The following is a 17,228-nucleotide window of genomic DNA, read 5'->3' as shown; positions in this document are numbered from 1 at the left end:
CCTGGAAAGTTCATAATACCTTGTACCATAGGCACCATGATCTTTAAGGCTCTATGTGACCTTGGTTCAGGAATAAACCTCATGCCACTCTCTGTAATAGAGAAACTGGGAATCTATGGGGTGCAAGCTGCTAAAATCTCATTAGAGATGGCAGACAATTCAAGAAAACAGGCTTATGGAAAAGTAGAGGACGTGTTAGTAAAGGTTGAAGGCCTTTACATCCCTGCTGATTTCATAGTCCTGGATACCGGAAAGGAAGAGGATGAATCCATCATCCTAGGAAGACCTTTCCTGGCCACAGCAAGAGCTGTGATTGATGTGGACAGAGGAGAATTAATCCTTCAATTGAATGAGGACAACCTTGTGTTTACAACTCAAGGATCTCTCTCTGCATCCATGGAGAGGAAGCAGAAAAAGCTTCTCTCAAAGCAAAGTCAAACAAAGCCCCCACAGTCAAACTCTAAGTTTGGTGTTGGGAGGCCACAACCAAACTCTAAGTTTGGTGTTGAACTCCCATATCCAAACTCTAAGTTTGGTGTTGGAGAATCTCAACAAAGCTCTGCACATCTGTGAGGCTCCATGAGAGCCCACTGTCAAGCTATTGACATTAAAGAAGCACTTGTTGGGAGGCAACCCAATTTTTATTTATCTAACTATATTTTTCTTAGTAGACATTAAAGTAGACTTCCAGGGCTTTCCAGCAATGTATAATAGTCCATACTTTGCCCAAGTTTAGACGATGCAAACTGGCGTTCAACGCCAGCTCTCTGCCCAATTCTGGCGTCCAGCGCCAGAAACAAGTTGCAAAGTGGAGTTCAACGCCCAAACTGGCACCAAAACTGGCGTTCAACTCCAGGAATGACCTCTACACGTGTAACACTCAAGCTCAGCCCAAGCACACACCAAGTGGGCCCCGGAAGTGGATTTATGCATCAATTACTTACTTCTGTAAACCCTAGTAGCTAGTTTATTATAAATAGGACCTTTTACTATTGTATTGGACATCCTGAGTTTTATCTTCGGATCATAGAGTCTTGGTTACTCCGGTTCCCCTCTGGGGCCGAGACCAATGAACTCCATTATCACTTATGTATTTTCAACGGTAGAGTTTCTGCACTCCATAGATTAAGGTGTGGAGCTCTGCTGTTCCTCAAAGATTAATGCAAAGTACTACTGTTTTCTATTCAATTCATCTTATTTCGCTTCTAAGATATTCATTTGCACTTTAACCTGAATGTGATGAACGTGACAATCATCATCATTCCCTATGAACGCGTGCCTGACAACCACTTCCGTTCTACATTAGAATTGGATGAGTATCTCTTAGATCTCTTAATCGGAATCTTCGTGGTGTAAGCTAGAATGATGGCGGCATTCAAGAGAATCCGGAAAGTCTAAACCTTGTCTGTGGTATTCCGAGTAGGATTCAATGATTGAATGACTGTGACGAGCTTCAAACTCGTGATTGCTGGGCGTTAGTGACAGACGCAAAAGGATAGTAAATCCTATTCCAGCATGATCGAGAACCGACAGATGAATAGCCGTGCCGTGACAGGGTGCGTTGACCATTTTCACTGAGAGGATAAGATGAAACCATTGACAAGGGTGATGCCTCCAGACGATTAGCCGTTCCGTGACAGGGCATTTGGATCATTTTCCCGAGAGAAGACCGAAAGTAGCCATTGACAATGGTGATGTATCACATAAAGCCAGCCATGGAAAGGAGTAAGACTGATTGGATGAAGATAGCAGGAAAGCAAAAGTTCAGAGGAACGAAAGCATCTCTATTCGCTTATCTGAAATTCTCACCAATGATTTACATAAGTATTTCTATCCCTATTTTATTAATTATTTTTGAAAACTACATAACTATTTTATATCCGCCTGACTGAGATTTACAAGGTGACCATAGCTTGCTTCATACCAACAATCTCCGTGGGATTCGACCCTTACTCACGTAAGGTATTACTTGGACGACCCAGTGCACTTGCTGGTTAGTTGTGCGAAGTTGTGAACCATGGTATTGGCATCATGTTTTTGGCGCCATTACCAGGGAAAGAAAGAGCGATGAATTTTACATAATCAAAGTGTAATCACAATTTCCGTGCACCAACTAACAACCTGTTTGTATTGATAATTAAATTTAATTAATAAAATATAAAAGGGGTTTTGTGAAAAACAGGCATTAGAATAGTAGAATAGAGTAATAAAAATGATGTGCAATGCCATACGGGCTTTTTCACAAACACATAGCATTCATGGTAAATTTGTTATTGAAATTATTAAATTGAACATGCAAGCAACCCTTTTAAGAAGTAATAGTAATTGTCAAACAATTCCACAATAACTCACAAGCAAGATATAGAAGTAAATAATCACCTAATTAAATTTCTAACACTAATTAAAGGAATGAAAAGAAAGAGAAAGAAAAAGAAAATATAGATAATGAAAGTAAAAAGAAAAAGAAGAAGAAAACATTAATAAAAATAATAAAGGAAAAGTAAAAAATAAAGAAAGAAAGAAAAGAACCTTGTTAATGAAAGTGAAAAATAAGGAATGAGAAAGTAAAAAGTGAGAAAGAATAAAGAGGGAAGAAGAGAGAAGAAAGAAATAAGAATGGAAAAGAAAAGATTTAGATATGGAAAAGAAAAGATAATATATTTGGCTGATTTGGATAAGTTGTGCGTCGCATGTGACGCAGACGCGTGGGTCACGCGATCGAGTGGTAGGCGATAAGTTCAGGTGATGCGGATGCGTAGGTCACGCGATCGCGTGGCCTGATTCGCGCAACTCTCTGTTTTAAATGCATATTGCCAAAAATCTGGGTGACGCGGTCACGTGATTGACGCGATCGCGTGAATGGCCTCATTTTGTAAAATGACGCGGCCGCGTGGGTCACGCGGTCACGTGGTAGGGCTTGTGCATCTAGCATCGTTCCAGCCCCACTCCATCATAACTTGCTGCCATATACCTCTTTTACGTCGATTTTTAGGGGCACGCGGTCGCGTAGGTGAAGCAGACGCGTGGGAGGCTATTTTTCAACATGACGCGGACGCGTCAGTGATGCGGTCGTGTGGGCGTATTTGTGCCTAAGGCACGCCTCCAGCGACGCTTTCGTGTGACTCTCTGCTTCTTTTCTTCTTTTTGCTAAACCACCTATGACGCGAACGCGTCAGCAACGTTGGCGCGTCGCGTGCCTCTCTCTCTCTCTCTCTCTCTCTCTCTCTCTCTCTTTTTATGCAAAATACAAATGCAAATGCAGGTTATATGCAGCTATATGCAGAGGTTATACGAAGAGTCATTAACAAAAACAAAAATAGAATAAAGTAAAATAAAACTAAGGCTAAAACTGAACGATCATACCATGGTGGGTTGTCTCCCACTAGCACTTTGCTTTTACGTCCTTAAGTTGGACGTCTTCAGGCTCATTCTGCTTCTGTTGGTGGGTCTTCCACTTGGATATATTACTAAATCTTTGGCATGGGGAACAAGATTTATAAAATTCAGTAGCGTCTTTAAAAAGAGTAGGCCACCAGAATCCACAGTCTAAGATTTTTCTAGCTGTTCTTTGGGGGCCAAAATGTCCTCCACTCTTAGAAAAGTGGCATGCCTCTAAAATGGAGTGGAATTCTATTTGGGGTACACATCTTCTAATTACCTGGTCAGCACCACACCTCCACAAATATGGATCATCCTATATAAAATATTTAGACTCGCTTTTCAACTTGTCCCTTTGATGTTTAGTAAAATTTGGAGGAAAAGTACGGCTAACTAGATAATTAGCTACAGGTGCATACCAAGGAACTACTTCAGATACTGCATGCAAGCTATCAAATGGAAAAGCATCATTTATAGGAGTGGAGTCATCCTTAATGTGCTTAAGGCGACTCAAGTGGTCTGCCACTAAATTCTGGTTACCACTCTTATCTTTAATTTCTAAATCAAATTCTTGTAGCAGCAGTATCCAACGTATCAATCTTGGTTTGGACTCTTTTTTAGCTAATAAATATTTTAGAGCTGCATGGTCTGAGTATACTACTACCTTAGTACCAAGTAAATAGGCTCGGAATTTATCCAGAGCAAAAACAATAGCAAGAAGCTCTTTTTCAGTAGTAGTATAATTAGATTGAGTAGCATCTAATATTTTAGATGCATAAGCAATTACGAAAGGATCCTTACCTTCGCGCTGAGCCAGTGCCGCTCCTACTGCATGGTTGGAGGCATCACACATAATTTCAAATTGCTGGCTCCAGTCTGGTCCTCTCACAATTGGGGCTTGAGTCAGGGCGATCTTTAGCTTATCAAACGCTTTCATAAAATCCTCACTGAATTCGAACTCAATATCTTTCTGTAGCAGTCTGGATAAGGGTAATGCTACCTTATTGAAGTCCTTAATGAATCTCCTATAAAAACCTGCATGGGCAAGGAACGAACGGACTTCCCTCACAGAGGAGGGGTAAGATAAACTAGAAATGACATCCACCTTTGTTGGATCAACTGAAATACCAGTTTTAGAGACAACATGTCCTAGAACAATCCCTTGTTTTACCAGAAAGTGACATTTTTCAAAATTCAATACAAGGTTTGAACTAACACATCTGTCTAATACTCTAGCTAGACTATCCAATCAAAGGTCAAATTAATCACCATATACGCTAAAATCATCCATAAATACTTCCATATCGTTCTCAATAAGATCTGAAAAGATACTCATCATACATCTTTGGAAAGTAGCAGGTGCATTACACAAGCTAAAAGGCATTTTTTTATAAGCATACGTTCCAAAGGGGCATGTAAAAGTAGTCTTCTCGTGATCTTCAGGAGCTATATGAATTTGGAAATATCCTGTATAACCATCTAAAAAACAATAATGGGATTTACCTGACAGGCGATCGAGCATCTGATCAATAAATGGAAAAGGGTAATGATCCTTGTGAGTAGCTTGGTTGAGACGCCTATAGTCAATGCAAACCCTCCATGAATTCTGCACTCTAGTTGTCAGGAGTTATCCATGCTCATTCTTTATTTTTGTGACTCCAGACTTCTTGGGCACCACTTGTACTGGAATAACCCATTTACTATCTGAGATGGGGTAAATGATATCTGCTTCAAGTAGCCTAGTTACTTCTTTTTTGAGAACTTCTGAGATGGTTGGATTCAATCTTCTTTGGGGTTGACGGACGGGTTTTAATTCCTCTTCTAAATTGATTCTATGCTCACAAATTTGAGGGCTGATGCCTACTATATCCGCCAAGCTCCATCCAATTGCTCTTTTATATTTTCTTAGCACACTAAGCAGTTGCTCTTCCTGTTGAGAAGTGAGTTCCCTTGCAATGATAACTGAAAATTTCTAATTATCCTCAAGATAAGCATACTTGAGGTGTAGAGGGAGGGGCTTCAATTCCAATTTCTGCTCATGGCTAGGTTCTGGATCATCTGGGGCTGGTGGTAATGGTAAGGTGTCTTCATTAAGTTCAGAGGGTGTCCCCACACTTGGACCTTGCTCCAAGTGCTTCTCTTCTAATTCTTCTTGGTGAACTTCAGCTACACTTTCATCAATAATATCGCACTAGAAGATAGAATGATCTTTCGGAGGGTGCTTCATAGCTTCATTTAAGCTGAAACTTACTGTTCTGCCATCTATTTCAAAGGAGTAAGTTTCCGAGAATGCATCCAGCTTGAACTTTGAGGTTTTCAGGAATGGTCTTCCAAGCAGGATTGATGATGGTCTTCTTGAGTCATTAGGGGGCATTTCCAGGATATAGAAGTCAATGGGAAATGTGAGCCCCTTAATGCTCACTAATACATCTTCGGCAATTCCAACTACTGTAATAATGCTTTTATCTGCTAACACAAAATGAGCTGCCAACCTTTTTAAGGGAGGGAGCCTTAAGGTATCATATATAGACAATGGCATTATACTAACACATGCTCCTAGGTCACACATGCAATTAGAAAATATTACACCTCCAATGGTACAGTTTACCATACATGGACCTGGATCACTATATTTTTTAGGTATACTTCCCATTAAAACAGATATAGAACTACCTAAAGAAATAGTTTTTAATTCATTAATTTTATCCTTATGAATGCATAAAATCCTTCAGAAACTTTGCATATTTAGGTACTTGCTGAATAACATAAAAAAGGGGGACAGTTACCTCAACCTTTTTAAAAATTTATACCATTTTGGGATCAAGTTCCATCTGCTTTCTGGACTTCCTTGCAAGGTGTGGGAATGGGATAGGAATGGCGCCACTTGCAGCTTCTGTATACTTTGGTGCTCCATTCCTTGGCTGAGCTAATTCTTCTTCAACCTTGTCTTGTACTTCATCTTCCTCTTCAGCATCTTCTACTTCCACTGAGTTTTCAATTGGGGCGTGTTCTATTGGGCTTGGCTCCTCCTGGGTCCTCTCTGGCAATGTGGTTCCAGACCTCAAAGTGATGGCATTGATGCCACCCTTTGGGTTAGGTAAGGGTTGAGAAGGAATTCCACTGGAGTTTAAAGGTTGGTTGGTGGAAGCAGGTAGTGACTCTATCCAGGCGGCGAGAGCTTGTAAAGTGGCATTCAGACCGTTTAGGGTGGAGTTAAGTGTAGTCTGCATGTCTTGTTATCCTTGTGCAAGAGAACGAAGCATCTCATCATTTGATGAGGAAGTGAGATAAGTGATTTGTGGGACTTGTTGTTGGTTTTGCTGGGGTCCTTGTGATTGTCTTAGGTGAGGAGCTCTGTAAGGTTGGTTCTGATTCTGCTGTCTGTTGTTGTTATTCCACCTCTGGTTTCTATTGTTGTCTCTGCCTCCTCTGTTATAGTTGTCTCTCCAGCCATGGTTTGAATTATCTCTCCAACTTTGGTTGTGGTTGTCCTGCCATCCTTGGTTATAGTTGCCACCTTGGTTGTAGTTGCCGCCTTGTTGATTGTATCCTTGATTCGGGCGGTCATAGAAGTTATGAGTAGCTGCCACAGTGTTATCTTCTTGTTGGAGCTGTGGGCATTCATCAGTATAATGACTATAGTCAGCACAGATTCCGCATACTCTTTCTGGGACTAGCTGTTGGCTTTGTTGTGGTGTAGTAGGCTGAGCTTGTTGTTGTTGGTTCAACTGCATCTGCTTTAGTAGGTTGGTCATTTCACATATACTCTGTGTAAGAGCAGAAGTTTTAGTGCTGGAGGAGACCTCTGAAACAGCTTTTGAGTGGGTGCTCCTGTGCCTGTGGTTCCTAGTGGATTCAGCTAAGTCGCTGATCAGTTGCCATGCTTCATCTTGTACTTTTTCAAAGAACCATTACTAGCACCATCTAGTGTAGTCTTATCCCGAGGCTTCATGCCTTGAGTGAAATAGCTGATTAACACTAGCCTGTCAATCATATGATAAGGGCATGTGATGAGCGGATAATTTATATGCTTTTTGGCATTGTTTTTAGGTAGTTTTTAATATGTTTTAGTCACTTTTTATTATATTTTTATTAGTTTTTAATTAAAATTCATATTTCTGGACTTTACTATGAGTTTGTGTGTTTTTCTATGATTTCAGGTATTTTCTGGCTGAAATTGAGGGAGCTGAGCAAAAATCTGATTCAAGCTGAAAAAGGACTGCAGATGCTGTTGGATTCTGACCTCCCTGCACTCGAAATGGATTTTCTGGAGCTACAAAACTCAAAATGGCGCGCTATCAATTGCGTTGGAAAGTAGACATCCAGGGCTTTCCAGCAATATATAATAGTCCATACTTTGCTCAAGGATAGATGACGTAAATTGGCGTTCAACGCCAGTTCCATGTTGCAGTCTGGCGTCAAACGCCAGAAACAGGTTACAACCTGGCGTTCAACTCCAGAAACAGCCTAGGCACGTGAGAAGCTTAAGTCTCAACCCCAGCACACACCAAGTGGGCCCCAGAAGTGGATTTCTGCACCATCTATCATAGTTTAGTCATTTTCTGTAAACCTAGGTCACTAGTTTAGTATTTAAACAACTTTTAGAGGTCTATTTCGCAACTCATGACATTTTTAGATCTGAACTTTGTACTCTTTGATGGCATGAGTCTCTGAAATCCATTGTTGGGGGTGAGGAGCTCTGCTGTGTTTCGATGAATTAATGCAACTATTTCTGTTTTCTATTCAAACACGCTTGTTTCTATCTAAGATGTTTATTCGCACTTCAATATGATGGATGTGATGATCCGTGACACTCATCGTCATCCTCAACCTATGAACGCATGCCTGACGACCACCTCCATTCTACCTTCGATTGAATGAACATCTCTTGGATTCCTTAATCAGAGTCTTCGTGGTATAAGCTAGAATCCATTGGCAGCATTCATGAGAATCCGGAAAGTCTAAACCTTGTCTGTGGTATTCCGAGTAGGATTCCGGGATTGATTGACTGTGACGAGCTTCAAACTCACAAGGGCTAGGCGTAGTGACAGACGCAAAAGGATCAATGGATCCTATTCCAGCATGAGTGGGAACCGACAGATGATTAGCCGTGCGATGACAGCGCACCTGGTCCTTTTTCACTGAGAGGACGGATGGTAGCCATTGACAACGGTGATCCACCAACACACAACTTGCCATAGGAGAAACCTTGCGTGCGTGAAGAAGAAGACAGGGAGAAAGCAGAGATTCAGAAGACAAAGCATCTCCAAAACTCCAACATATTCTCCATTATTGAGTAACAAGTATTTATTTTATGCCCTTTGACTTTTTACAATTAAAACTAAGAATTATTATTGATATTATATCCTGACTAAGAGTTACAAGATAACCATTGCTTGCTTCAAGCCAACAATCTCCGTGGGATTCGACCCTTACTCACGTAAGGTATTACTTGGACGACCCAGTGCACTTGCTGATTAGTGGTACGAGTTGTGAAAAGTGTGATTCACAATTCGTGCACCAAGTTTTTGGCGCTGTTGCCGGGGATTGTTTGAGTTTGAACAACTGACAATTTATCCTGTTGCTTTGATTAGGAAGATTTTGTCTTTTGGGTCAGAGTCTTTTATTATTGTTCTTGTTAAAATTTTAAAATCCTTATTTTCTTTTTCAAAAATTTTTTTCGAAACTTTATTTTTTATTTTATTTTATTTTATTTTTATTTTTACTAATAATTGAGTTTTTCTGTTTGAGTTTAGTTTTATATTTTAAGTTTGGTGTCAATTGCATGTTTCTATTTTCTTTTAAATTTTCGAAACTGTGTTCATTGTTCTTTCTTAATCTTCAAGTTGTTCTTGTTTATTTTCCTTGTTTGATCTTTAGTTTTTCTTGTTTTGTGATTTTTCTTGTTTTTCTTGTGCTTTTTCAAAACATTAGCTTTCAAAAAAAATTTATTCTTAGTTATCAAAAAAATATTTCTTCAAAACAAGTGTTACATTTACAGCTCAATTGGCTAGAGCGTTGGTCTATGTTCTTGGTAATTGGGTATCTTCTTTTTAAATTTTTTTTCAAAAATAATTTTTCTTTGATTAAATCTTGTGCCAAACCTTAAGTTTGGTGTTTTCTTGTTGATCTATCTATAATTTTTGAAAATTTTATTGTGATTTTCTAAAAATTTTAAGTTTGGTGTTCTTTCTTCATGTTCTTGTTGTTCTTGTGAGTCTTCAAAGTGTTCTTGAGTCTTCCTTGTGTTTTGATCTTAAAATTTTTAAGTTTGGTGTTCCTTGGTGTTTCCCTCCAAAATTTTCGAAAATAAGGAGCATTAGATCTAAAAATTTTAAGTTTTGTGTCTTTTTATTGTTTTTCTCTTTCCTCATTGAATTCAAAAATATCTTTTTCCTTTATTTTAATTGATTTTTCGAATTTTCCTTTTAAAAATTCAGATTTTATTTTATCTTATCTTAGTTTTAAAATTTCAAAATTTAAATCTTTTTCAAATCCTTATCTTAATATTGTTGACTTTTTCGGAAATTCAAAATTCAATTTTCAAATTTCAAATTTCAAATTTCAAAATTAATTTTCAAATTTAAAATTTAAATTTCAACACTTTTTAATTTAAATTCCTTATCTTCTCTTACCTAGCTTATCTTATCTTTTCTAATCTCAAATCTTAAAATCAAATCTTTTTCATATCTTTTCTTATTTTATTTTATTTTATTTTCTTACAAGTATCTTTAACTTTAAGACATATCTTTTTCAAAACTTCGTGACAAATTTCTCTCTCTTCATTTTTTTTCGAAAATCCTCACCCACAATTTTTTTAAAATCTTTTTAATTAATTTAGTTTTCAATTTTCTTTTATTTCTTTTTTTCCTAATTTTCGAAAATATAGCAAATTTTTCAGTTATTTTATTTTATTTTATTTTAATTTCGGTTTTCAAAAAAAAAATTTATTTGCAATCCGCATCATCTCCCTTTCTCCATCATGGACCTAAGTGGAAATGAACAGTCCAGAAGGACTCTGGGGTCATATGCTAACCCCACTACTGCTTCATATGGGAGCAGTATCTGTATACCTTCCATTGGAGTCAGTAGCTTTGAGTTGAATCCTCAGCTCATTATCATGGTGCAGCAAAGTTGCCAGTATTTCGGTCTTCCACAGGAAGAACTTACAGAGTTTTTGGCACAATTTTTACAAATTGCTGACACAGTACATGATAAAGAAGTAGATCAGGATGTCTACAGATTATTACTGTTCCCATTTGCTGTAAAAGACCAAGCTAAGAGGTGGTTAAATAACCAACCTAAGGCTAGCATAAGGACATAGAAACAGCTGTCAGAAAAATTCCTGAATCAATACTTCCCTCCAAAATGGATGACACAGCTAAGACTGGACATCCAAGGCTTTAAACAAGGAAATAATGAATCTCTTATGATGCCTGGGAGAGATACAGAGAGATGCTAAGAAAATGCCCCTCTGAAATATTTTCAGAATGGGTGCAGTTAGACATCTTCTATTACGGGCTTACAGAGAAAGCTCAGATTTTTCTAGACCACTCAGCTGGTGGATCTATACACATGAGAAAGACAATTGAAGGGGCTCAATAGCTTATTGATATAGTTGCCAGAAATCAGCATCTGTACCTAAGCAGTGAATCTTCCAGGAAAGAAGAGGCTAAAACAGTAGCTGCTGAACTCAGTCCTGCAGAACAAATTACTGAATTCAATCAGCAAATGGATTTTCTAACAAAACAGCTGGCCAAATTCAAGGAGATACTACAAGTCACAAGAATGGCTAATCTGAATGTGGAAGTACAGTTGAAGCAAACAGAACAGCAGTTATCAAAACAAATAACAGAAGAGTGCCAAGCAGTTCAATTAAGAAGTGAAAAAACATTAAATACCTCACTTCAAGGCAGCAGGAAGCCAAGAAATGAACAAACTGCTATTCAAAATCCCTCTGAGGACAGTAAGAGCCCAGAGAGGAATAACTCTGGCGTTCAAACGCCAGAAACAGGTAGGAATCTGGCGTCAAACGCCCAATGGAAGCTCAGTTCTGGCATTTAAATGCTAGGAACAAGTAAGGAGTTGGTGTCTAATGCCACTCCAGCTTCTAACTCTGGCATTCAAATGCCAGTGAGGGATCAAACACACACAACTGCTGATAACATCCCCTCTAAAAAGGCTTCTCCAACCACCTCTGTAGGAAATAAACCTGCAGGAACTAAGGTTGAGGAATACAAAGCCAAGATGCCTTATCCTCAAAAACTCCGCCAAGAGGAGCAGGATAAGCAATTTGCTCGCTTTGCAGACTATCTCAGGACTCTTGAAATAAAAATTCCGTTTGAAGAGGCACTTGAGCAAATACCCTCTTATGCCAAGTTCATGAAAGAGATCTTGAGTCATAAGAAGGATTGGAGAGAAACTGAAAGAGTTCTCCTCACTGAAGAATGTAGTGCAGTCATTCTGAAAAGCTTCCCAGAAAAGCTTAAGGATCCCGGGAGCTTTCTGATACCATGCACATTAGAGGGTAATTGCACCAAGACAGCTTTATGTGATCTTGGGGCAAGCATCAATCTAATACCTGCCTCCACTATCAGAAAGCTTGGTTTAACTGAAGAAATCAAACCAACCCGGATATGTCTCCAACTTGCTGATGGCTCTATTAAATACCCATCAGGCGTGATTGAAGACATGATCGTCAGGGTTGGGTCATTCGCCTTTCCCACTGACTTTGTGGTGCTGGAAATGGAAGAGAACAAGAGTGCTATTCTCATTCTAGGAAGACCTTTCCTAGCAACTGGACGAACTCTCATTGATGTCCAAAAGGGGGAAGTAACCCTGAGAGTCAATGAGGATGAGTTTAAATTGAATGCTGTCAAGGCTATGCAGCATCCAGACACACCAAAAGACTGCATGAAAGTTGATCTCATTGACTCTTTAGTAGAGGAGATCAACATGGCTGCGAGTCTCGAATTAGAGCTGGAAGACATCTTTAAAGATGTTCAGCCTGATTTGGAGGATTCAGAGGGATTGAAAGAACCTCTGAAACTTTTTCAGGAAGAGGAGAAACCTCCTAAACCCGAGCTCAAGCCATTACCACCATCCCTGAAATTTGCATTTCTGGGAGAAGGTGACACTTTTTTGGTGATCATAAGCTCTGCTTTAAATCCACTGGAAGAGGAAGTACTACTTCAAGTGCTAAGGACACACAAGACAGCTCTTGAGTGGTCCATAAATGACCTTAAGGGCATAAGCCCAGCTAGATGCATGCACAAGATCCTATTGGAGGATGATGCTAAGCCAGTGGTTCAACCACAGAGGCGGCTAAATCCAGCCATGAAGGAGGTGGTGCAGAAAGAGGTCACCAAGTTACTGGAGGCTGGGATTATTTATCCCATTTCTGACAGCACCTGGGTGAGCCCTGTTCAAGTTGTGCCCAAAAATCCAGGCATGACAGTGGTTCATAATGAAAAAAATGAATTGGTTCCTACAAGAACAGTTACAGGGTGGCGCATGTGTATTGACTACAGAAGGCTCAATATAGCCACCAGAAAGGATCATTTTCCTTTACCATTCATAGACCAGATGCTAGAAAGACTAGCAGGTCATGAATACTACTGCTTTTTGGATGGCTATTCAGGTTATAACCAGATTGCAGTAGACCCACAGGACCAAGAGAAAACAGCATTCACATGTCCTTCTAGAGTGTTTGCCTACAGAAGGATGCCTTTTGGTCTGTGCAATGCACCTGCAACCTTTCAGAGGTGCATGCTCTCTATCTTCTCTGATATGGTAGAGAAATTTCTGGAAGTCTTCATGGATGACTTTTCAGTATTTGGAGACTCATTCAGCTCCTGTCTTGACCATTTAGCACTTGTTCTGAAAAGATGCCAAGAGACCAACCTGGTTTTAAACTGGGAAAAATGTTACTTTATGGTGACTGAAGGAATTGTCCTTGGGCATAAAATTTCAAACAAGGGAATAGAGGTGGATCAAGCTAAAGTGGAAGTAATTGAAAAATTACCACCACCTGCCAATGTTAAGGCAATCAGAAGCTTTCTGGGGCATGTAGGATTCTATAGGAGGTTTATAAAGGATTTTTCAAAAATCGCAAAATTTCTGAGCAATCTGCTAGCTGCTGACACGCCCTTTGTGTTTGACACAGAGTGTCTGCAAGCATTTGAAACCCTGAAAGCTAAGCTGGTCACAGTACCAATTATTTATGCACCAAACTGGACATTACCATTTGAACTAATGTGTGATGCCAGTGACCATGCCATTGGTGCAGTACTGGGACAGAGGCATAACAAGCTTCTGCATGTCATTTATTATGCTAGCCGTGTTTTAAATGATGCCCAGAAAAATTACACAACCACAGAAAAAGAATTTCTTGCAGTGGTTTATGCCATTGACAAGTTTAGATCATACTTAGTAGGATCAAAAGTGATTGTGTACACTGACCATGCTGCTCTTAAATATCTACTCACAAAGCAGGATTCAAAGCCCAGGCTCATAAGATGGGTGTTGCTTTTTCAAGAGTTTGATATAGAAATAAGAGACAGAAAAGGGACAGAGAACCAAGTGGCTGATCATCTCTCTCGGATAGAACCAGTAGAAGGAGCGTCCTTTCCCTCTATTGAGATCTCTGAAACCTTTCCGGATGAGCATTTGTTTGCCATTCAGAAAATACCATGGTTTGCAGACATTGCAAACTATAAAGCTGCAAGGTTCATACCCAAAGAGTACAGCATGCAACAAAAGAAAAAATTAATCACTGATGTAAAGTACTACTTGTGGGATGAACCATATCTCTTTAAGAGATGTGCAGACGGAATAATCCGTAGGTGTGTATCTAGAGAAGAAGCACAGAAGATCCTATGGCATTGTCATGGATCACAATATGGAGGACATTTCGGCGGTGAGCGAACAGTTACAAAAGTCCTCCAATGTGGCTTCTACTGGCCCACTCTCTATAAAGACTCCCGAGAGTTTGTGCGTAACTGTGACAGCTGCCAGAGAGCTGGTAATCTGCCTCACAGTTACGCCATGCCTCAGCAAGGGATCTTGGAGATTGAGTTGTTTGATGTATGGGGTATTGACTTCATGGGGCCTTTCCCACCATCATACTCAAACACTTATATTCTGGTGGCAGTCGACTATGTATCCAAATGGGTAGAGGCCATTGCCACACCCACTAATGATACTAAGACAGTGCTAAAGTTCCTCCAGAAACATATCTTCAGCAGGTTTGGTGTCCCTAGAGTACTAGTCAGTGATGGGGGCACTCACTTCTGCAACAAACAACTTTACTCTGCCATGGTCAGGTATGGGATTCGCCACAAGGTGGCAACTCCATATCATCCACAGACAAATGGGCAAGCTGAAGTTTCTAACAGAGAACTAAAAAGAATCCTGGAACGGACTGTAAGTACCCGTAGAAAGGATTGGGCAAGAAACTTGGATGATGCTCTGTGGGCTTACAGAACAGCATTCAAGACTCCTATAGGGACCTCTCCATACCAGCTTGTGTATGGTAAGGCCTGTCATCTGTCCGTGGAACTAGAACATAAGGCCTACTGGGCAACTAGATTCCTAAACTTTGATGCCAAATTAGCTGGAGAAAAAAGATTGCTCCAGCTGAATGAGCTAGAGGAATTCAGATTCACTGCTTTTGAAAATGCCAAGCTTTACAAAGAGAAAGCAAAAAGATGGCATGACAGAAAGTTGTCATCCAGAGTCTTTGAACCAGGACAGAAAGTTCTGTTGTTTAACTCTAGGCTCAGGCTATTCCTCGGGAAACTAAAATCCCGGTGGAGGGGGCCATATGTGATTACAAGTGTGTCACCATATGGCTATGTGGAGCTTCAAGACATTGATTCTGATAAGAAGTTTATTGTTAATGGACAGAGAATCAAGCATTATCTTGAAGGCAATGTTGAGCAAGAGTGCTCAAGGCTGAGGCTAGATTAAAAGCTCAGCAAGGTCCAGCCAAAGACAATAAAGAAGCGCTTATTGGAAGGCAACTCAATGTTATTTAACTATATCTCTTTATTTTCTATTGTTATTTTATGTTTTTCTTAGGTTGATGATCATGTGAAGTCACAAAAACAACTGAAAAATAAAAAACAGAATGAAAAACAGCATTAAAAACAGCACACCCTGGAGGAGGAACAGTCTGACGTTTAAACGCCAGAAACAAGCATCTGTCTGGCGTTTAATGCCAAAAACAGGCACCAAGCTGGCGTTTAATGCCAGAAACAAGCTACATTTGGGTGTTTAACGCCAGAAACAGGCAGCAGTCTGGCGTTAAATGCCAGGATTGCACAGCAAGGGCATTTTACACGCCTAATAGGAGCAGGGATGATACATCCTTGACCCCTCTGGATCTGTGGACCCCACAGGATCCCACAGGATCTGTGGACCCCACAGGATCTCCACATACCTCACCATTCAAATTCAAATCATTCCCCTCCCAAACCCACCCATTCACACACCTCCATCTCCTCCATCTTCTCCACTTCTTTCTTCTTTTGCTCGAGGACGAGCAAACCTTTTAAATTTGGTGTGGTAAAAGCATTGCTTTTTGTTTTTTTTATAATTCAGTGGTAGAGCAATTGACTGCAGATCAAAGAGCTATGAGGGAGGAGCAACAAGGGCAAGGAAGAGACATAGAGGAGCTCAAGAGCACCATTGGTTCTTCAAGAAGAGGAAGACGCCACCCTCATTAAGGTGGACCCATTCCTTAATCTCCTTGTTCTTATTTTCCTGTTTTTCATTTACTATGCTTCAGGTTTAATTATGTTTGTGTCTTTACTATATGATCACTAGTATTTAAGTGTCTATGTCTTAAAGATATGAATGTCCTATGAATCCATCACCTTTCTTAAATGAAAATTGTTTTCTGAAAAAGAAAAAGAAGTACATGAATTTCAAATTTTAAAATAGTTTAATTATTTTGATGTGGTGGCAATACTTTTTGCTTTCTGAATGAATGCTTGAACAGTGCATATGTCTTTTGAATTTGTTGCTTATGAATGTTAAAATTGTCAGCTCTTGAAAGAATGATGAAAAAAAGAGAAATGTTATTTGATAATCTGAAAAATCATAAAAATGATTCTTAAAGCAAGAAAAAGCAGTGAAGAACAAAGCTTGCAAAAAAAAAAAAGCGAAAAAAAAAAACTAAAAGGCAAGAGCAAAAAGCCAATAGCCCTTAAAACCAAAAGGCAAAGGTAATAAAAAGGATCCAAGGCTTTGAGCATCAGTGGATAGGAGGGCCTAAAGGAATAAAATCCTAGCCTAAGCGGCTAAACCAAGCTGTCCCTAACCATGTGCTTGTGGCATGAAGGTGTCAAGTGAAAACTTGAGACTGAGCGATTAAAGTCGAGGTCCAAAGCAAAAACAGAGTGTGCTTAAGAACCCTGGACACCTCTAATTGGGGACTTTAGCAAAGCTGAGTCACAATCTGAAAAGGTTCACCCAGTTATGTGTCTGTGGCATGTATGCATCCGGTGGTAATACTGGAAAACAGAGTGCTTAGGGCCACGGCCAAGACTCATAAAGTAGCTGTGTTCAAGAATCAACATACTGAACTAGGAGAATCAATAACACTATCTGAATTCTGAGTTCCTATAGATGCCAATCATTCTGAACTTCAGAGGATAAAGTGAGATGCCAAAACTGTTCAGAAGCAAAAAGCTAATAGCCCCGCTCATCTAATTAAGACTGATCTTCATAGATGTTTTTGGAATTCATTGTATATTCTTTTTTTTATCCTACTTTGTTTTTAGTTGCTTGGGGACAAGCAACAATTTAAGTTTGGTGTTGTGATGAGCGGATAATTTATATGCTTT

Source organism: Arachis hypogaea, chromosome 20 (genome assembly GCF_003086295.3).
Source record: "Arachis hypogaea cultivar Tifrunner chromosome 20, arahy.Tifrunner.gnm2.J5K5, whole genome shotgun sequence".
In the NCBI taxonomy this organism is placed as follows: domain Eukaryota; kingdom Viridiplantae; phylum Streptophyta; class Magnoliopsida; order Fabales; family Fabaceae; genus Arachis; species Arachis hypogaea.
This window is presented reverse-complemented; position numbering follows the sequence as displayed.